This window comes from Eschrichtius robustus, chromosome 17 (assembly GCF_028021215.1).
Source record: "Eschrichtius robustus isolate mEscRob2 chromosome 17, mEscRob2.pri, whole genome shotgun sequence".
NCBI classification, from domain to species: Eukaryota; Metazoa; Chordata; class Mammalia; order Artiodactyla; family Eschrichtiidae; genus Eschrichtius; species Eschrichtius robustus.
Genome location: NC_090840.1, coordinates 55,219,646 through 55,245,436, shown reverse-complemented (window position 1 = coordinate 55,245,436; position 25,791 = coordinate 55,219,646). Strand labels below are relative to the sequence as shown.

The following is a 25,791-nucleotide window of genomic DNA, read 5'->3' as shown; positions in this document are numbered from 1 at the left end:
TAGAGAAGTTAGAACCCTTGTGCACTGCTGGTGAGAGTATAAAATGGTAGTGTCACTCTGGAAAACAGCATGACGGTTCCTCAAAAAATTAAAAATAGAATTACCTATGATCCAGCAATTCCACTTCTGGGTATATACTCAAAAGAATTGAAAGCAGAGTCTCAAAGAGATATTTGCACACCCATGTTCAGAGCAGCATTATTAAAAACACCTAAAACGTGGAAGAAACCCAACTGTCCACTGAGAGAAGGATGGCTAAGCAAAATGTGGTGTATACACACACACACACACACACACACACGATGGAATATATATATGTATATATACATACACAATAGAATATATGTGTGTGTGTGTATATATATATATATAGATAGATATATATATAGATATATAATGGAATATTTTACAGCCTTAAAAAGAAAGGAAATTCTGACAATGCTACCACATAGATGAACTTTGAGGACCCTATTATAACTGAAATAAGCCAGTCACAAAAAGACAAATACTGTATGATTCCACTTATATGAAGTACTCAGGGTATTCAGAGTCACAGAGACAGAAAGTAGGATGGTGGTTGCCAGGGGCTAAGGGCAGGGGGGAGTGGGGAGTTATTGTTTAATGGGTATAGAGTTTCAGTTTTGCAAGATGGAAAGAGTTCTGGAGATGGATGGTGGTAATGGTTGCACAATAATGTTAATGTACTTAATGCCACTGAACTGTATACTTAAAAATGGTTAAGATAATACATTTTGTTATACACACACACACACACACACATATATATATATACACGCACCACAATTAAAAAGTTGGAAAAAAATGAGAGTACTATTATTTTTCACTAAAAAACATTCACTAGAATATTTGTACAAGTTTTTAGTTATAGCTAAGGACAGGAATATAACTTTTATTAAATGCTTTTCATATGAGATGGATTTTAAAAAAAAACAGTTGAGGTCTTCTCTCAGTTTTCCTAATGAAGTTACTTTAACAAAGTAATACTTGAAAACTAAGATTTTAGAGGAATGAAGCTGCCGCTGAGATGGAGTCTACTTTCTTTGACCACATTAACTATTTTCATTTGAATGAATGAATTTCTTCGCACAGTAATTCAAGAGCAAATGATCTTTGTCTAAGGGATTATATACTAATAACGAAGCATTGCTGACACCCCAAATCCTTGAAAATTTATTTGTCCTCAGTGGAAAGATGAACTAGAAAGAGTTTGCCTTGTGGGTGAGAAACTTTAGTTCTAGTCCTGACTTGCTTATTGGTTACTGTGTGATCTTGGAGAACTGCTTTACCTACATCATATAACCTTAGGCTAGATACCACTAGATTATTATCATCAAGTTGTAAGCAACTTTTTTGCTTCTATGACCAAAGTGCTAATAATAGGAATAACCTCAGATTTATTAAGCACCTACTATCTGCTCTGCACTGACACTGTGCTAAGTGCTTTGCATCCACTATCTTAATATCTCCCAAGAAAGCAGTGAGGTGGCTTTTATTTGTTCCATTTTACTGTGAGATCATGAAGCTGGAAGTGTACATAAACTGTTCAAGATCACACAGCTAGAGTGGACTTGGAGGAAGAGAAGGAGATATGGGAGATGGGATTTGAACAAAGCAATTTGGCTCTAGATTCTGAATGAAAAACCCGGTGTCCCAAGTCACAGCGCCATCTGATGTTCACTAAGTAACTGCCTTGGTACCTTACCTTGATTACTCAGTTTGAGTAATTAGCACTGCTATCTCTCTGAATCAGAAATGACATGCAGCTGTCCAGTTTTCCCAGCACCACTTATTGAAGAGGCTATCTTTGCTCCATTGTATATTCTGGCCTCCTTTTTCATAGATTAGGTGACCAGAGGTGCGTGGGTTTATCTCTGGGCTTTCTATCCTGTTCCACTGATCTATATTTCTGTTTTTGTGCCAGTACCATACTGTCTTGATGTCTGTAGCCCTGTAGTATAGTCTGAAGTCAAGAAGCCTAATGCCTCCAGCTCTGTTTTTTTTCTCAGGATTGCTTTTGCTATTCGAGGTCTTTTGTGTTTCCCTGCAAACTGTAAAATTTTTTGCTCTAGTTCTGTGAAAAATGCCATTGGTAATTTGATAGGGATTGCATTGAATCTGTAGATTGCTATAGTCATTTTTACAATATTGATTTTTCCAATCCAAGAACATGGTATATCTCTCCATCTGTTTGCGTCATCTTTGATTTCTTTCCATCAGTATGGTTCACTTTATGAAGCAGTGTTAAGAAGATTTACACAGTGATAAGACATAGCTTTAAAACGCACAGCCACAATGTGGAGAATAATGTAAATCTTTATGGTGTGGAAGTAATGCCAGGTTATCTTCTAACATGACTAATAGCTTACACTTAGAAAGCACTTACTATGTGCCAAGTACTATTCTAAACGTTCCACACCTATTAAATATGGACGTAGCATTTGCCCAAGTTTAGCTGGACACTAAAAGGGCATCACAATTCTTTATAACCATGACTGCACAGTAGTTTCACCTGGGAGCTTTTTTTAAAAATTAATTTATTTTATTTTTGGCTGTGTTGGGTCTTCGTTGCTGTGAGCGAGCTTTCTCTAGTTGCGGCGAGCGGGCTTCTCATCGCGGTGGCTTCTCTTGTTGCGGAGCACGGGCTCTAGGCGCACGGGCTTCAGTAGTTGTGGCTCGCAGGCTCTAGAGCACAGGCTCAGTAGTTGTAGCGCACGGGCTTAGTTGCTCCGCGGCATGTGGGATCTTCCCGGACCAGGGCTCGAACCCATGTCCCCCGCATTGGCAGGCGGATTCTTAACCACTGCGCCACCAGGGAAGCCCATACCTGGGAGCTATTAATCAACGCTGGTTTCTGGGTCCTACCCCGGATCAATCAAGTCAAAATCACTGGGAGTGAAGTTTGGGCTTCACTATTTTTTAGAAGCTCCCCGAAAGGCTTCATATGCCTCTAGGTTTAAGGATCATTGGCATAAGGGTAAACTATCTGTAGTTTGTATAGGGTAGAGAGAGTGAAACTCTATGAACAGAAAGGTCTCTTCTGATAATCAAATATTTCATAGACTTGTTCAAACAATTCAGTAGAGAGATGTCCACTCCGAAACTCAGAAAATGACAAGTGAAAATAGCTTTGAATAATATTTGAGGAATGTGGGCATGATGAGTGAAGAGGTGAAGAAAGGCGGGTAAAGGATGTAATGACTTAGCATCGTCCTTCAACTGAATACACCAGTTAGGAATTCAGTACATTTGTGAATTGTATTCGGTTTTACAATGTTTAATTCTTAATTATTTTGAAGGTGTGTGACTTATTATTAGAAATGAGCAATAACATTTCAAAACACTGTGAAAGATCATATTGTATAAACCAGAGCAAAAAAAAAAAAAAAATCACATTTCTACTGCATGGGCATGAAGTCTTTATCAAATGACATCAGGCACTGAAGCAGCTATCTGATACCTTCCTCAAGTCTACCAAATGGAAAGGTTATTTTAGGATTCTCTCTTTGCCTCTTGCGCTGCAAACACACTCTCCCCAGGCTCCACACCCACACACCACTCCCTTCACACATAAAGGGCAAATACATTCAAGGTTCCATAGAAAGTAATAACTACGAAGACCTTGATGTTCTTGAAAAAACATGTACTTGCTGTTCTAAGTAATGTTTATGATCAAAGTTCTTGTACAAATAGATATGGTTCCTAACAGGAAGCTTATAAATTTTTCTCATAATTGCTGTCAAAACTGCAGTGAAGTGTACTACAAGTTTTGATAATAAAGAATAAAGTCACAGTTCAAAGTTGATTATATTTTGGAAATTCACGATCCCCTTACTAGAAGCGGTAGCCTTAAGTATCTCCCCATCCTGCCAAATTTTTCACTTGCACTTTTTATTATTTATGAAATCAGTGTCTGTACAGTGTCATGCAGACCTCTGCTGATAAACTCTAATTAAGATTAAGACAAGCCTTTTGGAAAGGATCCCATCATTAGCAAACATGATAAACACAAAAATACTCCCTACTTGTCAACCAGGAGCAATTCAGTAACCTAACAGTATTATCTGTTGCTAGGTTACAGAGCTGACAAAGCTTCAATTATATTGTTCGACCATACCTATAGAGTTCTGTATAAGCAAAATGTAGCCAGTATAAAAGCATTTAACTTCATCCATGCTATCTGCAATTCATGCTTCCTTACAATGGTAAAAATCAGGTTAATAATTACATAGCACGCTGAAAAATCTTCTCCATGTGTTATGTCTATACATGTTTCTTTCTAATTTATCTGTGTGATTGATAGACGCTTGCTTTGTAAAAATAAGGAAATACAAGCAACGTGAACCTGTAAACCTTGAGCACAACTACATCTGGGCTCATCAAGATACGGACCTAAGCTTAGCATAAAGATATACAGCAAATTGAACCAATTAAATCACATTTAGATTTTGTATTACTCTGCCTTAGTATGTACAAGGATAAGGAGCCTCAAGCAAATAGATAGGGATACCAGTTTGAAAGTTTAAGCTCAAAAAAAAAACCCAAAAAAACCCAAACCCATACACACTCACCTAACAATACAAAAGGAAATAGGTGGTTTTCAATACTAATTTATTCTAATGGTTTTTCTAAGGATATTTTAAAAGTTGAAGTTAGTAACTTTTACTACACAGCATTAAGTCATTAAGTCTTATTTCTCTTTATTAGACTGGGAACACTAGGGGGAAAAAAATCAATGAAAACAGCCTCTAAAAATACAGACATTTGACAGGGGAAAAACAAAGAAAAAAGCCATGTGTGTAAAAAGAGAAAGTCTATGTGAATCAGACCTTTGAGTTTTTTACCATGGGTGATTTTTTTTGTGATTTTCATGGAAATTTGGAGAAAAGTTAACTACATATAAATGAACAAGCATTTTTAAGTAGCTTTGGCATAAAATGTTATATACTAAATTGTTACAGCAGTTTGATTTCCTAAGATGTACAGTGATATTTCTGCATTAATCTAAAAGCCTATTTCCTTCACATGTGTAAAATACAAGAAGAAGATGGTCAATTGATCAGAGTTCAATTAATAAAGATTACATATTGGTCTATAGAGTAAACCATGATATCTCTTAGGCACACTAAGGTAAATGAAAGCAGTTCTCTGGGGGAATAAATGGGCTGTTTAACACACACACACACACACACTCACACTCACACTTATACACACAGACACTGTTGCTGGAGTTGGAGGAAACAAGAATACTTACTTGTTCTGTCATTAACTTCTTTTCTTTTTTTACCTAAATAATTTGAAAATCCAACATCATGCCCACTTATGAAATTTAGTTTCTTCACAACTGGGAAGGGATTGGGCAGACTAATTCCCTAAAAGCTAAATAATTGCCCCATTGCAACATCGCAGGTGTTACTACCTAGGTCTCAGGGTGGGGACGTTCACACAGTACATATATCTATATGTAGCCACATTGTTTAATAGCAATTTTATAATGAATTCCAATCCAATACTGTTGAAATTCTTGACAGTGGAGTAGTGCAAGGAACAGAACTTATAAATTATGTGTGCCCCTTCTTTGCAAACCGCTGTGGAGGTTTCTTTGTGCATTGGCAAATACAGTAGGAATATGAGGTATTGTGTGGATCCTCCTGCACAGCACCTGATAAAAGAATAAAGAGCTGTGACATATTCTTAAAACAATAGAGGAATTAAAGGGAAACAATGGGCCAGCTGCTTCATTAATACAATCAAAAGGGAGCCCAGCACAGAGGAGTCCAGATAATTAAGCACTACTCGTTTAGACCTCCTTTCTAGAATAAAATTGCTTAAAAGTGTATTAACTACTTCATAGTTGTTAGATAGATCTCTGCACTTGTTTACTTAGAGTTGATTAATGCTTTTTTTCCGTGTGCATCAACATGCCAAACTCATAGTTTACAACAGTTTTTGAATAAAATAGAGTGAGAATAATTGATCAAGATCTGCACAATACACAGCAATAAATCAAAAGCATTTTACAAAAGGTCTTTCCTGTTTTTAAATAATCTTTAACATTTTTCATTTGTACTTATAGGCAATGCAGGGCATTTTGGGGCATTTAACTTTCCCATGCTGGCTTTCCTGACATCTTCTTATAGAACGTCTTAGCAGTTCCTGGGAGAAGGAGGAAAAAAATCAGACTTGACCAGCAACTTTAGAGCGTGCCTTTGGTTTCTGGGCCAAAGAAGAGAATGGATTTAAAAAAAACATTCTTTGCCTTTTCCAGTCAAGAGGGATGGACGCATGGCAGAATTACTTGCCGAATGCACTATTCATCCTTCATTAACTTGATTACAGAAAACAAAAAAGCAACTTTTTATGCTCTTTATGTTAAATCACAGTTTACAATTTAAGATATCAAGGCTTTTCATTCTCCATCTCTTCTGTAGGCAGCCTTTCCTCTGATGTCAACAGAACATTTAATTGCTTAAGAACTGGAAAATTGGGAACTGAATACTGTGTGCTGAATGTTGACGTGAGAATAAAACTCCACACTCTGCTTTTCTCCCAAATATTTTTAAGTAGGCTTATGTCAACCTAACATTAAAATTACAAACTTTACTGAACGATGTGGTCAATTTAAATAAGATTTACTCTATTCTGATGATCTTAGGATCTTAATTGAGAAACTCAGATAGAATTAGAAAGAAGTCAGAGAGATAAATGAATAGACATACTTAACCATATTTCTGAGATTAAGAAAAGAAAGATTTTGCTTTTACACATATGTTACATGTGATTTAAAATTTATCAGCTGGAGTCATATTTCCAAAGACTTTCCTGGATTATGTCAATATTTTAGAGGATATGGAATATCTAATTCCAGCTATGAAACCTGGCTTCTGACTTCAGGAGTTAGTTTCCAATTAGCTTGATAAGTTTTGCTTGCAAAGCAGGAAATAAAAACATATACATTAATAGTAGGTGCAAACAAAAATGACTATTTTAGGAGCTATTGTATATGATTATTTATATATATAATATAGTAAATATTTTTATTTTGATTAAGCTCAAAATTTACTTTGTTAGAGTGAAAGTAAATTAGAAAGACATGAATTGTTTATTGGCTTATGATCAAGTGAATCTTTTCAAGGATATATCTTTGAACATCTCAGGTTTTTAAACTATGTCCTCACGGCAATCAAAAAAACGAATAAATATTGATAATGCTTTATTGCAAAAATGCTAAATTGAAAGCACCCTCTTTCGGCAAGTATTTCGTAAACGAGCTTAAGAACATCATCTGTAAATTGTCATTTTAAATATTATATGCTGTATTATTTAGCATAAATTCAACAGATAACATTGGTCTGAGCAGAATTCAGACTAAAGAAACATGAATACCCTCATTAATCCCAAGGAGTTATCTGTGTGACAAACAGGAAATACTATCATCCCATTTTATAGACAAGGAAATCAAAGCCAGCCCGGTTAAACCAGTGCGTTTTCTAAACTCCCCTCCTATCTCAGAGGGCCTTCCCAGGCCCAAACTTGTAACCGACCCCCACCAGTTCTTTGGGCTCATGGTGTGTATTCTCCCCACAGAACCTATATCTTTTTCTGTAAGAAAAATGTCTCCGCTGAGATACTTTCCCATTTAAGAGGCACGTGAAGCTCCTTTCAGAAAAGTAAACAGTGTCCCCGTGCTCGGTTCCAGATGTCTGCTGAAGTGTAGGTGCAGAAAGTTCTGCCCTGTGAATAAGAAGGCATTCAGCACTGCCTGGAAAATCTGCTGAACGCATGTGTTGAAGGTCATGAAACTCAGGTGTCCTATCTAAGGTTTAGGCAAATAGATACGATGCTTTTATGGGATTTCAACAGGAAAACGTTTGCTCACGGAGTCTCTTCAGCATCCGTGGGGTTTGTGCCCTAGTCTAAGGTGGGCTGTGCCCCGGTTTTGCAGGAGCTTGCCATGGTGCCGTGAGGGAGCCCATCAGACTGTCTGGCTGCCTGACCACCATGACTTTAAATGACTAGCCCAGAGGTGCCATTTCACCCCAAAGGCGATCTGTCAAGATTCCGCCTGCTGCTGATAAACTGATTACAAAGCTGCTTAAGACTCTGCTTATAAACAAAAGCATTTATCAACTAATAATTTGCAATAAACTGATGTAACTCCCAGCTGAGCCCCTAACTGTAATTGTCTTTACCATCTGTCTATTAAAACACCATTCTTCATCAGCAATCAGGAGCAGAAGGGAGGAAATCTCCACCAAAATACACAACGTGCAAGTTTATGAATAACCTGAGCGCGTTCCACACTTTCATTATGACTCCTGTGTTGGGTATGCTTAATTTTCATGCTTGCCTAGCCTGGGAATGCTCAGAAATTAGGTGGAGGGGGAAAAAAAGAGCGGAGGGGAAAGAAAATGAAACATTGTGCCTACTGCTTTGCAGAGGAATAAATTATACAAGTTCATCACAGGAGGCTGTTTTTAATTTCTTTCTTTCCTCTTTCCACGGCTCTCTGCAATATCCATCGCAGTTTCCTGATGGAAGCCCCCGAAGCACCAGCCTGGGAGTTAGCCTTTCTATTCCTTTTTCAGCTTGTCCATTTCCATTACACTTCTTTGTTTTGCTTTTTTTTTTTTTTTTAAATTCCAGGAGGCTCATTAAACTTCTCCAGGGAGTCAGTTTAAAAGTATAGACTCCTCTGAAGGGGTGTTGCAGGGCTGACAGGCCCCTGCAAGGCCAGGTAGATGAAGGGGCAGAAGTGCCAAGGAGCTGGCGGGGGGCCCTGCATCTGTGGTCCTCTGTCTGCACCACAGATGGAGGGCTTCCATGATCTAGTGCCACAAGCACTTAGGGATGCTCTGCCTTAAGTCTCCTGCCAGAAGATGGGTTTCAATAACAGTGGGTTCGAATGGTCCAAAACTCCTTGTTCTTAGAAGAAATCCTGTCCCTCAGGTGCTGACCAGATGCATCCATGGAAGGAAGAAACTAGGAAAAGGGGTTAAATTCCTTCACACTGTGTTTTTCTGGAAACCTCTCTCCGAACGGCTAACATCATTCCATGCTTTCTCAAAGTATGGTTACACTAACTTTCTCTTCAAAAATGTATTATTTATTAAAAAAAAACATGGTCTTCAACACACACACAAACTGCCCTCATGTTGATATTTTAAAATTAAACACACACATGCACATACACGTACACACTATGCTTTTTCATATCCTTTTGCTGCCCAGAGGATGTTCTTTTTTAAAAAATTTTTCCTTTATAGAGAACATGTTATTCCTCCGTAAGAGCGCAATAAATCTATTGATAGGCTATGTATTATGATGTACAATGACCAATTCCTGTTATTAAGGTTCAAATTCTGGGGATAACAATTTCTGTCAGATTTTCTTATTATAACATAATTTAAAATAATGTTTACATTTTAGTTTCATTTTTCTAAGAGCTTTCCTGTAGGTAATTATCTTTCTTTACAATCTACTGTTAAATGTAACAGAACTAATCATTGCTTCCATAGGAATGGTGGAAATGGACACTCATGCACCTGGGTCTCATTGTGCCTGGTCTGGAGACAAAGTTAATGGGGAACAGTGGGTCTACTTCTCTGCATGGGTTATGGAAGACCTGAAATGCAGGCAAAAGCGCATGTTTCTATGTTCCTTGAATTTCAGAGACATCAAGTATTAGAACAAAGATCTGACATAGGTTTTAACACAAAAATCTTCAAAAACACTGTGTGAAGTAGAATTCTTTCTAGAAGTACTATATTTCCTTCTTATCCTATCTTTGAGGCTTTTATCAAGATATTTAGATTCTTTGGTCACAGATTTTTTTTTAAAACCAATAAGATACGGAGTAAGAGTGAACGTGTTTAAGTATGTTGATTTATAATGTCTTACAAAATTAACAAAGACGCTATAACATAATTTAACTTATAATTTAATGTTAAAGATGACTAAGATTAAGCTTTTATGTTCATTAACTGCTTCCAAATATACAGAATGAAGTGGTACTATGGTGTTTTATTTGTTTGTTTTTAAAGTTTTTAATTTTTTTGCACCAGATGGATATGTTCATGTCATGATTTACATGAACACAGAAAACCTTAATGGTTATTGCTTCTAGGTCTAAAACTTTCATGACGGTCTATTCTAAAATATGGAAACTCAGCTTATTTCTTACTTGAAGTGTTGCTGGATCTCTACCCTAAGGCAAATTTTAGAATTATTATATAACAGACTATAATAGAACGCTTTCATGTGAAATGAGGGTTATTTATAGTGCATGGATACCCTTTGATTTTCTTCAGTATCTCTATTTTGATGTATGTGTACCTGGTCTTCATTTGCACTGAAGAGTTTTGGTAAGAAAATAATCTTGAAAAACTAATTACCAGCAGATGGCGCTCGGTGCATTCTAAGAGCCCCGCCAGGAGAAAAGATAGCCTTTATTTATTTAACTCTATTTTATCCTAAATGTGAAGTTGATATAACAAGCTTTATAATCTCCAAAGATTTCTGTTAATTGAATAAACAACTTTGTGGTAATTTATAGGCTGTCTGATGCTCATCTAAATGGCACTGAATTCAACTCGCCTGTCTGTGTCGAGATAACAAAGCATAAAGTTGTAACCTTCCCCGACGAAACAGGAAAAGAATCTGTGTTCCTGAAGTATAATGTAAACTCACCAAATGAATTTCCTGCTTAAAAGAAGACAACTGTCATTACTGTGCTTTATTAGCACCTCACTTTCTAAAATGAAGTACGTGAAGGACTTATTTTTGAACGGGTTTATAATCTGCATCATGGATGTTTTAAAGTCCTATAATAAAACTCTTTGAATAGCTATTTGCTGATTACTGAGACACATGTATTGCCTCTGAATGTTATGGGGAATTATGTGTTTGCGCTAGGAAAGAAAAAAAAAAAACAGCTTTGAATGGTAAAGGTGATTATACGTGTAAAACTAAATAACCCAGGGGGAAAAAAAACCCCAAAAAACTAAATAACCCTGTAGAATATCTGTCTGAAATGATGTCCTTATGCTTATTTTCTCCCTTCCTCTTGCCTGCCTTCTCCTCCCCCAATTAGGAGAAAACTTTGCTCTGAACTTTCAAACTTTAAGTCTTAGTTATTTCCCACTCACCATTACTAGCAGTAATAACTAGCAGTATTTCGTTCCCTCTAGTGACAAACAGTGTAAGGAATTTTACCTAAGTGTCCTCATAAATCCTAAGTGTCCTCACCTTCTCCTACATCTTACTATCATTCTGTCAATGAGTGCTTTTCTTCACTTGATTTTAATTTGGCCTTGCATATGGCAAAGGTACCCATGGTCATACGATATTCTCAGTCCTTGTCATTCTTAAGTGGAAGCCCTGGATCAGAGTCCCAATCGTAGAGCTGCTTAACACTGAGGCTTAAACTCTAAAGGTTTCAACTGTTGAACTTTCTAGGCAAAGTCCCATTAAACTGAGTGGAGAGTGGGTTTGAAATCCACTGGGTGGGTTTGAAACTCAGTGGGTTTATTGTGTTCTCATAATAAACATCATGTTGCATCCCACCATCACTTGTAAGATCTGTTACTACTTAAAACATGTATTTTTAGAATATGTACAATCTAGCTCCCATATAATCTTATTACCATTGAAGAACATTTACCATTTCTTACAAATTATATTAGCATTAATAAAACGAAGAAATTAAAAACGAGCTCTGTCAACATAATAGCACATCGTATAATTTCAAAGGATGAAATGGGGCTCCACTTCACTGTAACTCTACAAATAGAAAGGGAGTTGTGACTCTGCCCAGGGCTTTGAAAATCCATCTTTCAAGGTCGGCCCTTGACAGTCGAGTTAGGAAGGGCAGTGTGGAAGGCAGGGTGGCCTCCTGCCAAGGCTGTTGCAGATGAGTGGGTGATCTTAGGGGAATGAGCTGCAAAATCTCAAATTTTTGCTCGTGTGATGATAAAACCAGAGCCAAATGATTTTTCTAAGACTGTATGGCCTTCTGTTCCATTTTTATTGTACAGCTTGGAATGATAAATTTTACTGTGCATTAATTTGCACAGAAGGGTCAATGCTATGTTCAAGAGTGTATCAATTGTTTTCAGTAAGATTAATAATAAAATACATTGTCTTTATCCCCAGAGAGATGCAAATATCCTCAGACTAGTGTCATTCGGCTATAGAAAAACATACTGTTATCAGTGCCTTTACGAATAAAAGTCTTGATTCTCAGTGTTTCACTGATCCTTCTTAGTTGGACTCTGTTGTGACAGGATTTGGTAAAAGATATTCATGTTTTATATCACATTTCATCGGTCACCTTTAGGTATGAGTGTCAGGTTAAAGAAAAACGAGAACAAGGAGAAGGCAGTGGAGGGATCCTCTTCACAGAGGCTGTCCTCACGTATGACACCACACGTCGCGCACTGAAATCAGGGTGCGGGTTAGTGCAGAGAGAACTGCAGAATATTACACTCAAAAGTGCCGCTCATCAAGAAGTTCCTCAGAAAAATGGACTTGGATGATGTCACAACTGTTACATCAAAATATTTCGCTTTGTTTACCGATGCCCAGGTAAGAAATACATTTCACTCTTGATCGTTTGCATTACAGGGAGGCTGGGAGTAAGCAAAGCACTGAGTCCGAGAGTGATCTGGAAATGGGTTCTGAGATGAAGGGCATGGAGACGGGTGTTGCTTTACGACTGACTTTCTGACCTGAGTGGTATTCACTTAAATTCACCACAGCTACCTATGTCTCTGAGTCACACCTTCCTTATCATCTGAGTGGGTTTTTTTTTTTTTTTTAAATGTTCTTTTGATTGCTTTTGCTTTACAGTTGTGTTTGGTCTTGAATTTCTAAATGGGGCTTTTTGGTTTAATGGTTTAGAGTAGCCAAGATATCATTCAGATATCATTCAGGAGAATGGAAAAGTTAACTTAGGTTAACTTTAGGTAATAAAGTATCCTCTATGGTCTAGTTATGAACTGAAAAGCCTAACTGAAACTACGGCTTATTGTTTAACATTTCTTAAACAGTTACTATGTGATCTCATTTTCACTCACAAGAACAGAGAGATCCTTGGACATGAGCTGCCATTTTAATAGGAGTTGGACATATATATATATATTTTTTTTTTAATTAATTAATTTATTTATATTTATTTTTGTCTGTGTTGGGTCTTCGTTTCTGTGCGAGGGCTTTCTCCAGTTTGTGGCGAGCGGGGGCCACTCTTCATCGCGGTGCGCGAGCCTCTCACCGTCACGGCCTCTCCCGTTGCGGAGCACAGGCTCCAGACGCGCAGGCTCAGCAGTTGTGGCTCACGGGCTTAGTCGTTCCGCGGCATGTGGGATCTTCCCAGACCAGGGCTCGAACCCGTGTCCCCTGCATTGGCAGGCAGATTCTTAACCACTGCGCCACCAGGGAAGCCCTGGACATATATTTTTGAGCAGAAAGTCCCATGGCTCTAGTTTGTGTTCACCTACCTTCTTTGAGATCAATACCCAGTATCATCTTCTTCCTCTTGTTTTTTTGTAAGTATTTGTAAGTTTGAAGACCCACTCTCTGGGTGGTGCAACAGTGCATCATCTGCGTGGCTCATCTGTCTGCAAAGAACTGTCCCGCAAAGTCAATTCCGTATCACAAGGAAACTGTTATAGGGCACTTGGGAGGGAAGCACTGTTACGGGCACCTAGAAGATGACTAAAGGAAATCTGTTAGAATTCTGCAAATCCCTGATGTAATTCTTTCCAATATTTTCATGAACCACTCTTTCAGCTCTAAATTTACTAGATTAAGGAGAGTTAAAAGATCAACCTTCTACCTCTTCTCCCTACAGCCTGATAAAAATTAAAATATAAAGAAAAAGGGAAACAGAAAATGAAGGTGGAATTTGGGGAGAAAAAAAGGGAATCAACCGTTTTTTTCAATAAATTTTTCTTAATACAAGTAAGGAAGGTACAGCAGATTAAGTTATCTTTCTTTATATCTCTATTAAAAATGAAAGTAAAAGAAGGAGATAAATTGTTGAAGTTATGACATTTTTTTTCCTGTACACAAAGGGTCCCACAGAATGATCTAGCTGAAGTGTTCAGTATAGCCAAAATTTTAGGGAGTGGAAGATTGCTGAAGAAGGAACTGAAAACGTCAAGACAGGATATAATTAAGGCTTTAAAAGGATTTCAACAGAGGGAGGGTCAGGCTAAGGACACACTGTGGTAATGTTTTATAAGTAGTGATAAGAGGAAAAGACAGGCAAAGGAGATACAGTATAAAAATAAGAGCTCAAGACTGAGACTCATTTTTGGATTTTAGTCTTTGAGAACCAACAAAGTTCTGACATAAGGAAAATGGTAATAGAGTCAGAAACATGGATCCCCCCCACCCCCTGCTCTGACCTCCCAAAGAAAGAGGAGAGGAGAGGGAAGGCAAAGAGAGAAGAAAAAGACAGAATTCTTACTCTAGAGAAGAATTTATCATTCTTCTATTTATCATACATCAGAGAGTCATTTATCTGACTCTCTGAAGTATCCCATAGTGGGAAGTTATACGCGGGCCAGGAAGTGGTCAGTGAAGCCAAGAAGGGACCTGGGCGGGGGATCAGAGAGTGAATCAAAGGAAAAGGGTGGCTGAAATAAACTCATGATAGATCCTGATTTTTATCTTGAATCGCATGAGTAGCTAAACCTAGCTCAGCACAAAGTAATATGTGCTTCATAAATGACCACGTTTTCCTTGAATGTTGCTCATAAGATTGTAAATATTTATGACTGGTAGGAAACATGGAGGGCTTCTAGACCTCCTGTTAGAGATGAAGAGAATAGAGCTCCAAGGAGTTAGGTGGCGTGTCAAAGGTCACACTGCCAATGTGTGTGTGTGTGTGTTTTGTTTTTCACATGAGAGTAACTTGTCTTCCAGTATAGAACTGCTGCAGGATTAACATGTAGCTCATAACTTGATGCGTTAGTAGTTGTTAAACCCTTACTATGACATCTCATTTTTTTTCTCCAGATAACTTACTGAGGTGAGTGGTATCATTATATTCATTGAGATAAAGGTTTAAAGAGTTGAATAATTCACGTTTATAGAGATTCTAAATTATGGGACTAGAACCGAAGCTGTCTCACTGCAAAGCTCTTTGTTCTGCAGCCCCTCAACCAGTTAAAGAGAACACAAGTCATCAGTTTAACAAACACAGAAAAGCTCTCATAATTGTCAGCTTCAACAAAAGATCCTTATCCCTTTGGGAGGGAGCCTTGACGATGGGGGTGTAATTCAAATGTGCAGTGTGGATATAACATCACTCTTTCAAATTCTACGTCTTGTAAATGACTAATGATATTGTAAGGGAGGGAAAGAGGTAGTGAATTACCTTAGTGAATTAATAAAGAGATGCTTCTGTGGTTCTAGAAATATTTGTACATTTCCGGGTTTAAAACAGTGGAGAAGTAACAGGAGTCCTGTCTATCCACTAACAAGGTATAAAGGGATTAATAGGTATTCATAGCATCTTTTTGTTCCACTAGATTTAAAAATTAGTTAATTTTATGAAATTTGGGGGAGTAATTTATGTAAAATATGTTATGAAAATATGTTCTCTCGCTTTAGTAACTAAACTCCCCCATGTAATCGTAAAAATATCTAAGAAAAACATTATGTCACCTTCTTTGGAAGAGCATCTCTTCATAAATCGTTAAAAATCCATTCTGCTTTGAATAGATGTTCCTACTTTCCCAGGACGTGGTGGTATTGATGCTGTTAGATCTAGGAGATGATTTTATTTTTTGGATAATACACATGGATTTAACTGTGCAGTGTCTGCAAATAATAATGGAAGATGAATGTACAAATCCTTGAATACAATGCAAATGAAATGTCACCCTTACGCAGAAGGAGGACACGGATATGTGTGCATGTTCCCTCATTAAGGGAAGTTTTTCCTCAATAAATGATGTAAGCAATTGCATATTACCTGGCGATGCTTACGCTGAGGTAAATCAAAATGTTCATACTTCCCTCAAAATAACATCCTATAAGAAATGTTAAAGTAATCAAAAACAGCCCTCCCCTCTCCCCAGGCCTGTGTACATTTTTGCAGGAAAAAACTATTTACATAAATATAAACATAAATGTGAATATATATGTATATATATATATATAGAGAGAGAGAGAGAGAGAGAGAGAGAGAGGAGAGAACTTCTGTTTTCAGAACACAATTTAATTTTAGATACCATCCTATATAATGACTTTAAAATTGCTAAATAAGAACCGTAGCCAGCAATGCGTGCAAAATATTTTCATTGTTGTAAACTATAAAAATATTGCTTTTATAAAAGCAAAGAGAAAGGGATTTTGGAAAAATTTTGGAAAGAAATTGGAACCTTTGAATGATTTGAGAAATTAAATCTTTTAATAAAATAGCAACAGAAGCTTAACTGTTGGAAGTTTAAGATATCAAAAAGCATTTGAAGAGCTAGCCTCTCTTAGTCTCTCATCTGTCAGCCAAAATTTTTTTTTGATATTCCCTGATTGTCTATTTTTCCCCAGTGAAAGTTATTACATTCCTTTACCCATTTTTTAATCAAAATCATTTCCAACTTATTTCAGTCTGTCACAATAATATTTTCATATAAGGAGTGTTGTAACCTAATTCCTTCATTTTAATAATATATTTGTTTTTAATTACTGCAACTTGATCTCAGATTATTCAAATAACTGTTTCATTTTTTATGCCTACCCTGACCCCAGTGTACTTATAGGCTTTTATCCTTACCTGATACCAGTGTAATGTAATTATAGATTGTATTTTAATCATCTACTATATTCTAGTGAGTTTGTTTAAATCACTCCCATCCTGAGCCTTTTATTTCTATGCCTTTTAAAATTCTACAATGGCATTCTCTTCGCATAAAAGCAAAAGTTTTGTAGTTTACAACAATGAATGAATATTTTGCATGCATTGCTGGCTACGGTTCTCATTTAATAATTTTAAAGTCACTATACAGGACGGTATGTAAAATCAAATCACGCTTTGTAAACAGAAGGAGAAGTTCATTGTACATCTCTTGAAATCTTTACACCAGTTTGTTTTCCAGATTGCCCCCCTCCCATCCCCACAGCTTTAAAACCACAGATATGCATTATGCTCATGATCATTGTATCTGTGTCTGGATATTCAAATCCCTGTCAATAGCTGCTCTGTCATAACAGAGGCCAAGTTTCATTTGTGGTGGAATAGGCTTCTCTGATATGAATTACTTTTATTAGTATTTTTACTATTGATCATTTCCTAATTGCTTGATTATTTTCTAAACTATCACCCATCAAGAAAATCCATTATTTCTAAGCTCTTTAGGCCAGTGTCTGAGCTCTTGGCACAATGGCTGATTTCAGCCACACGTTTAACAATGAGCCAGGAATTCGGTCTGAGAAGGTGACTGACAATATTGACAATCTATAAAGGCCTAGTGTTCATCTTCTGATCAGATTTATAGGCCTGAGAAATGGATTTTCCTGAGTGAGTCTGATTATCTTCTCAAAATCCTGGAATCACTAGATTTCTCATTGTCCTCACTCTTCATAGCCAGTCAGTCATTAAATCCTGCCAATTCCGCATCCAAGGTATCTTTCCAGTCTCTCTCCCCTTTTCCTCCTCCAGTGACGCTCACCCAGTTCAGACCCCATCAAATCTATCTCACAATGGTTAATCTCCCTACCTCCTGTCTTATGCTTTTCCAATCTGTCCTCCACACTTTTGCATGAATGCATGGCTAATGCACAAACTTGATCCTGTTCCCACCTTCAATTAAAATCTTTGAATGGCTCTCCATTGCCTACAGGAGGGAACTCAAGCTATTTATTCATGACATCCTAGCAGTAAAGCATCATCCTGGCTATCACTTTTGATTGTGAGCAATCAAGCTGATCTCAACAGATAACATTTAATTGTACGTACAAGTAAAATTTGGGGAGGGAACACAGATGAGTGAGAGGTTAGAAAGCTTTGAGTTCTGACATTAATGGTTAACAAAAAACAGGACTGTTCATAAATCAATGCTGGTTATGACTACAGATCAAATCTTCCAAGTTTCTATCTATGGATTAGACTTCCTCTTTCCCCCTCCATGTTCTACACTTCATCTTTAATCCCTTCTTTTACTCAAACTAGATAAAACTGTGGCGATAAATGCCTTAAAGATAAATACAACACACAGAATAGAATATAATTTTAAACCACTGACTTCTTTCACGTTCAGTTCAACTACTGAGATTTTGGTGACGTTTTCACTCATTGTTAAATAAATTGCAATGAGGCCCCTTGAAAATTAATTTCCAGAAATGCCAGTGACAAATTATGAAAGTGTAAATAAGAGGACCAAAATGTGTGCCAAAGACATCAGAAAACAAGAAGCCATTCTGCATGCTTTTTGCTCCTATTGTGAATTCTGCCTGCTGAATAAAGGCCACATGAACTTATTTAACTGGTTAGTTGTTAGAAATAACTCAGAGAACCTTGAACATACATTTACCATTACAAAATATCTCAGAATGCAAAATAAAATAATGGCATGAAGTAGGCATTTAAGGACAAACTGCTTGCTAACTCTCAAAAATGAATTATGCTGCTTTTTCCAACCTCTGTGGAGAAAAGCATGCTTCCCTTCGGGATTTCTTCTACCATTTGGTGCAACATTTACTTGGCTATAATAACACAAGCTTCATTAGAAAAGTAAAATGCAATTGTCTCCATGAGATCAAAGGACAATCTATTAAGTAAAGCAACTGGAACCCTAGAATGAAATGATATGAAAAGTTAGAATTTTACGGTGAATCAAAATGTGAATCGTACTGACATATTGTGGCTAAATGCAGAACTGAAGATTAGCTTTATTAAGGGGAAACTGACAGTGGCTTGAATGATTTGAAAAAAAAAAAAGAAAAGATATATGAATTCTAAACAACCTGCTTTATGTACTAGATTAAACTTAGCATTGGTGCTATTTTAGTAAATTTGAAAGCACTACTGGTTAACTACAAAAGTACTAAGCAATATAGACCCCCAAATAACAGGTATTGTGATTTTTAAAGCAAAGTCCATATTCAATGATTCAGGGACCTAGAAAGGATGCTTCATGTTAAAATAAAATAAAACAAAACAAAGCCTATAACCATCACATCAACTGTGTTCAGAAGGGACATAAGTGACACGTTGTATACTGACCACCTAGTTGCTCCTGAAATCGGTAAAAATTCTGCTCTTAAATGAAACACAGAACTTAGTACCAACTGTTCAAAATCAAAGGTCTTTATGAATTCTGAAAGCTAGAGCCCATGTTAGCCGGAAGGAAAGGGAGAGAGGTGGAGACAGGTAAATCAAACTTCCCTGCACACATTTGACTTCTCTTCAAACGCTTATTGAATCTTCAGCGTGTTTTCTTCTAAATGGAAATGACAGATTTTAAAACACCTTTCAGTGTATCTCAGTGCATTACATCACTTAAGTCATTTACAAAATTGTATAAAATTACCCTGAAATCGCATCAAGTATAGCAGTGTACCGTGAAACTAAAAGAAAAAAAAATCATAAAAAAACACATTTCGTTTTGCAAGAGAAATAATAGAGTCAAGGGTGTAAGGATGAAACAGTTACCCCCTTTCATGTTCTTGAGCACAATGTAACTTATTACAATACAACATTCTTTGAATCCATGGAAGACCATGAGTTTTGTTTTTTCTTTTCAAAAAGAAAACAGTGAATTAAAAAAAAATTATTGGTTCAGTGAATTATTGAAAAAAGTAACAATTAAGGGCAATAGAAAAGGAATATCTATTAACCTTCTAATTGTAATATTAGAAAATTGTGAAAATCTTGAGTAGATTTAGCATAACATTGTTTTTGAAAATTAATTCTTGTTATAATTTGATCTTGATTATTTTCTAGTGAATATATATATATTACAGCTATATTCATATTTCTAGTGAAAAAAATATATAGTATTTCCTAAGTCTTCAAATATTTTCACAAAATCCATACTTTCCTCAAGATAAATAATTTTAAATGTGGTCTAGCTTTATCACCAAAACCCTGCAATTTTAAAGTTTGGCTCCTATAGCAGAGAGCAAAGAATTGTACTTCTGTCTGTTCCCTGTATCTCATACTTACAGTTCTAGAAGATCAAAGGGAGTCCTGGATACTCACCAATTAATCTTAAAATGACTCAAAAGAAGACAACAGGCTAAAAATCTGGTCAATAAAATATCCTACTCAAGTAGTTGCATCCTCCCATTTTCAGACCCTGAAGGTAATTAGCTTACTATTCAGTTCCTGTTCAATATGGCTTCTGCATTAAATAGAAGATTCTCTTCAGTGCTAACTGGCTGCTGGGCAGGTTGGCTGCACTTGCTCTTAGGATCATAATGTTTGTGACCCCCTTCTTTTAGACAAGGAGAACAACCCCTAAACCCATAATGAATCACCAAGTTTGCTTATTGGTTTGGCTCCATTTGCTAGGTCATCAAAGATGATCATCTTTAGAGCAAAGAACCGACATTTTTAAAATCAGAAAAATCTGGGTGAGGAAGTCAGCTCTGAATATTTAGCATCTGTGTGACCCTGGGCAATTAACTTAACCGTCTAAAACACAATTTCCCCATCTGGAAAATGGGGATTATCCTGCCTACTCTCAGACGATTATTATAGAAGATCACTTTATATGAAGGACATGGCACAGGGATGAGCAGGGAATAGGTGCTTCAAAAATGTTTGCTCTCTTCTCATAATTATTTTACCTGGAATGGCAAAGACTTCCCTGGAAGCTTCAACTAGGGCAGATTGTAAAATATCACCTGCTTGAAGTATTGTCCTAGAAGGCATTGGCCCTAGAAAGCACATTTTGTTTGCCACTCTGTTGTTGGCCCTGGTTGCCTTTTGGGGAGTGATTTATATCACTGATCTCAGACTGTTATTCCCAAGGAAGATTGGCCCTGTTCAGCTTTCAGACCTCTATTGTCTGCTGCATTTTTGGAATAAATTTGCATTTGCTAATATTCTGTATGCTAGGAATCCAGAAAACAGGTATTCGCTGCAAACACCAAAACTCTTGGGATTTACATATATTTGTAATTCCACAGAATCCTATATTGTTGGGATTTTGTTTTGTTTTGCTTTGCTTTTTGAGATCACAGATTGAGTTTTTTAAGCTGGATAGAGCAAGTGAAGCTATGAAAAAGGAGAAATAAAGTCATTGTGACTGATGTGATATTTTAACTTTTTGCTCTAGTAGATATTTTCTTTAAATATGTATATTTCATATACATCTACTTAGAGAAATTTAAATAGGTATCTTAAAAAATTTGGTTCAATAAATAAATGAATATGACACATACTATTCATAAATATTTTCTAAATTTTATCAATGTAGCTAGATTGGAAACACTGACCTCAGGTTAAATATTCCATCATGTGTCATCAGCACTATACTATGAAGTCTGGATTTGTTTATATTCAGAATCCGGTTAAGCATTTAATTTTTTAAATTCTAAAGCAATTGTATGCGTATGTATGTGTGTGTAACATAGTTTGGGGCATTAATTTTAAAAATAAAAACTATAAGTGTGCAAAAATATTTATATGAACAATACTCCTGGATAGAAACTCCGCTTCTAATACTCGAACTTGATGCACATCCTGGTCCCTTGGCATGCCCAGCTCAGAGCCATCTGTTATGTTGGCACTGTGCCCACTCACAAGGAGTTACGCCAGTCTGACATGATATAGGTGACACCAAAATGAAGGTTTGAGAGGATAGATAGTAGAGTGAGCTATGACCCCCTCTTGTAATCAGGACCTTTGGTGGCTGTCTTTATTGGAGAGGAGGATTTGTGTTAACTCTGTGGACCCCATGTTACCAAAATCTCCATTACGAAAAAAAAAATTCACTGTGCTATCACTCATCAGAGTATTAAAAATTTTACCAAAGTGTGGAAAGTTAAATATTTCAGCCTGAGACCTTGCACCATCTTGGACTTAATATTATCAGAACACATATTCTTAGTAGGTCAAGAACATGTATGGCAGCATAATTGATTTTCAAAGAGACTTTCAAAGGGCTATGTATTAACATATATAATACATGTGTTTTATGGAAGGCAGTAGCACTAAAAGAATCTACTACTTACATTTTTGTTCAAAGCATTTCTTAAATGCTTTTCCTATACTATATCTGTCAGTTTCATTGCATTTATTTTCTTCAGTCCTTATACTAATGTACTGAATTTCCGCTCTCTTGCTGGGGATCAAATAAAAAATTCGTATTTTTGATATCATTGTTATTCTATCAAACTCCCTGTAACTTTTTACAAAATGTTCATACTGTTAAAATTTGTAGTTTCCTGTCTTCCATTGCCTTGCACTTTCCTGAGTTAAATATGTTATTTAGAGAGGAAGTCATACTCCAAGGCTTGTAAGGGAATTCAGAGAGATAGATATTTTTATACAACCAGTGGGTCAAGTCATCTTGAGTCCAAATAGGCATTAGCACTGCAGAAGTGAAAATGCCCACCCCGCATTCTTGAAGCATCACGGAATTTTCCTTAGCTTCTCTATAGCTTATAAAAAGAGCAGTAATTTAGAAAGATGAAAAAAGCCTTGCAGAGCACAACCTGACTTCCTCTATTCCTGAATTTGTAATTTATAGGCCAGCATTACCTGGTCACATTTGGTAGCACAAAACATAAGCTGGCAACTAAGAGATAATTTTCATCATTAATTTATTCAGACACTTAATCTCTATTCATGGAACACACATTATGGTCAAGGCAACGTGGAGCCCAGAGGGTAAAAGATTACATGGATTGTTCCCTCAAAGTGCTCAGCCTGTCTTCATGAAAGAGGGGTGGCAGTTTTCTCCTCTCCTGTCCCATTATGGGGGACTCTTAGGCCTTAGATCTCACTAGATCTGTATACTGAGATGCCAGTGAATACTTGCATAAGAAATGTTCATGACACCCTCAAAGACACATCATCTTTAAAAAACCTCTGACATAGGGGCAGGAGAAGTAGAGATAATATGAAACAGTTTAGTACAATTTAAAAGGCTGTCAAGATGACAAACTCATGTTGTATGTTCTGTTAAAATTTGGTCATTTTTTAAACTGTGTTACTTTGGGTCACTGTTTATTTTCTCTAAGCCTCAGTTCATTTTTCTGTAAAATGGGGTCATAACGCCTACTTCCTAGGGTTGTTCTGAGGATTGTATAGCACACGTAAAATGCCTAACCCAGAGAAGGGGCTCAAGCCTGTGTGACTCAGGCATGAATAATACACCCCATTCCTTGCTTTTGTTTTTAATTGGAGTCTATTGCCTAGTTTGGAAATTTGACTTGAAATGTGCTAAGGCCTTTCTAAAGTGGGTTTGTTGCTTTTTCAAATACATCTTCTTATAATCTTTACCACTAAAGAAGTCCTAGTTGCTTGCTTTAAAAAAATAAATGTCAAATTATGTACCACGAAATAAAAAAAACATATCCTTGCCTTGGTATATATACTGTCCTTTTCCTCACTCAGTCAATCAGTGTCTCACCCTCCAGAGCTGCAGAAAATAAGCCCTGTCTATTTTGTTCACTATGATATCCTTAAACCCTATCAGAATGTCCAGCACATGTAGGCAAACAATAAAGATGTGTGAAATGGAGGAATGTCATTATCCCTGCCACTGGTCAGGAACACTAAGGAGGCATCCTCTTTGCTTCCACCAGCAAGCAAGGTAAGAAAGCAGAGAGGGTCATGATGAATGAAAAGAATTCACGGTTATTTTCATTCATGCATAAATGCATCCATCATTTTACCATGTGTACTCTGATTACAGTTGAAGATATTAATAAATAAAGTTGAGTGCCTTGACTGTAAGAACTTATTATTTAGTTGTGTAGTGAATACAGCAGTCCCCCCTCATCCATGGTTTTGCATTTCACGGTTTCAGTTATCTGTGGTCAACTGTGGTCCGAAAATACTACACGGAAAATTCCAGAAACAAACAATTCATAAGTTTAAATTGTGTGCCTTTCTGAGTAGCGTGATGAAATCTGGTGCCATCCTGCTCCCTCCTGCCCTGGACGTGAATCATCCCTTTGTCCAGTGTATCCCTGCGGTATACACTACCCGCCTGTTTAGTAGCTGTCTTGGTTGTCAGATTGACTGTCTCGGTATCACAGTGCTTGTGTTCAAGTAATCCTTATTTTACTTAATAATGGCCTAAAGCGCAAGAGTAGTGATGCTGGCAATTCGGATATTCTCTTACTGTGCCTAATTTATAAATTAAACTTTATCAAGATATGTACGTATGGGGGAAAACATAGTATAAATCGGGTTCAGTTCTACCCATGGTTTCAGGCATCCATTGTGGGTCCTAGAAAGTATCCCCTTTGGATAAGGGGAGACTACTGTACACACACACACACATACACACACACACACACGCACACACAGGTAATCATTAAGAGAATTCATATGTCAAGATGAATCATACAAACATCACTTGTTATAGGAGTTTGGGGGAGTAGAAAATCATTATGCCTAAAGTAGCTGGGGAAGCCTTAGGAAAAGAGGTGGGATTTGAGTTCTCGTGAAGAATGTATGAGGCTGATATTGTGGAGGGGAGTCTTGCCCTAGCAAAGGAACCCAGGTTGGCAAGTGTTCCATTTACCTTTGGCCTTGATGGCAAAGTCAAGAAAACTGGATTCTTTTATAGCTGCTGAGAATGTGGGAAATACCCGTAGTTGTTCTGAGTCTCACTTTCTTCATCTTCAGAAGTAAAAGGCTAGTATTTTGGTTCCTTTCAACTAATTCAAAGACCAAAATGGACAAACGGAGTAAAGTGATAATGCTATGCCAATAAATACTGCCACCATGAGACAACTCCGGGTGAGGTTTTAGAGCTTAAAAAATGAATAAAATGGTTTCCTATGAGCCTAAGCTTACTCATTGTCATGTGTGAAATAGAGCTACAGAAAGGTAAGAATCCAGTTAAATACCTTATAACCTTGCTAATCTCCAACTAGCTCCTATCAAATGGCATACTAAAAATATATTTGGAAGGGAATGTCATGATCCAAATAAAGAGAAGCCCGTTAATATGGACCAGGAAGGTCTTCACCGTCAAGCATGAGTTTTCTATGATGACTCTGGGCCCAGATGTGGATGTTTTCCAAAATGAATGATCCATTCATATTGTAATAGAGCAACTACCTGAGGCATAACTTCAGTGTGAGCCTTCAGAGTTAAAGAGTGCTTTCTATAACAGCTCTCATAATTGGTAGATTAGAATAACTAAGGGATGCACATTGAAACTAGTCTCCTTTATTAAAGATCTAGTTAAGGTTTTTGATCAATGTTTCTAACATTTCACAATGAGGCTCCTAAAAAATAGAACAGTAATTTTTTTTTTTTAAATCGAATGAACAACTGAAATAGCAAACCTAAAAGCATAATGTCTGTTGAAATATCTAGAATATTACTGCTATGTTACTTTTAGTAATTATGAATGTTCATTTTAGAGCATGGGTTCATCTGTATTTAAGACTAGCTTGAATTATGATACAACTATGGATAACAAGTATAATTTAGCCTCACTGTTATATAAAAATAACTACCACTGTATGCGAAGTAAATAAATAGTGTGTGTGTGTGTGATTTTCAGCTGCCAAACATTATCTTGGATAGGCAAGACTCCCCAAATTTTCAGAAACGCAGTGGGTGTCATGATT

General features: G+C 36.8%; 1 protein-coding gene across 1 annotated transcript in view; it reads right to left on the bottom strand.

The window, feature by feature from the left end:
* ZFPM2 (zinc finger protein, FOG family member 2) overlaps positions 1 to 25,791 on the bottom strand; it is a 457,708-nt gene that overhangs the window by 14,886 nt on the left and 417,031 nt on the right. The gene's annotated exons all lie outside the window — the stretch shown is intronic.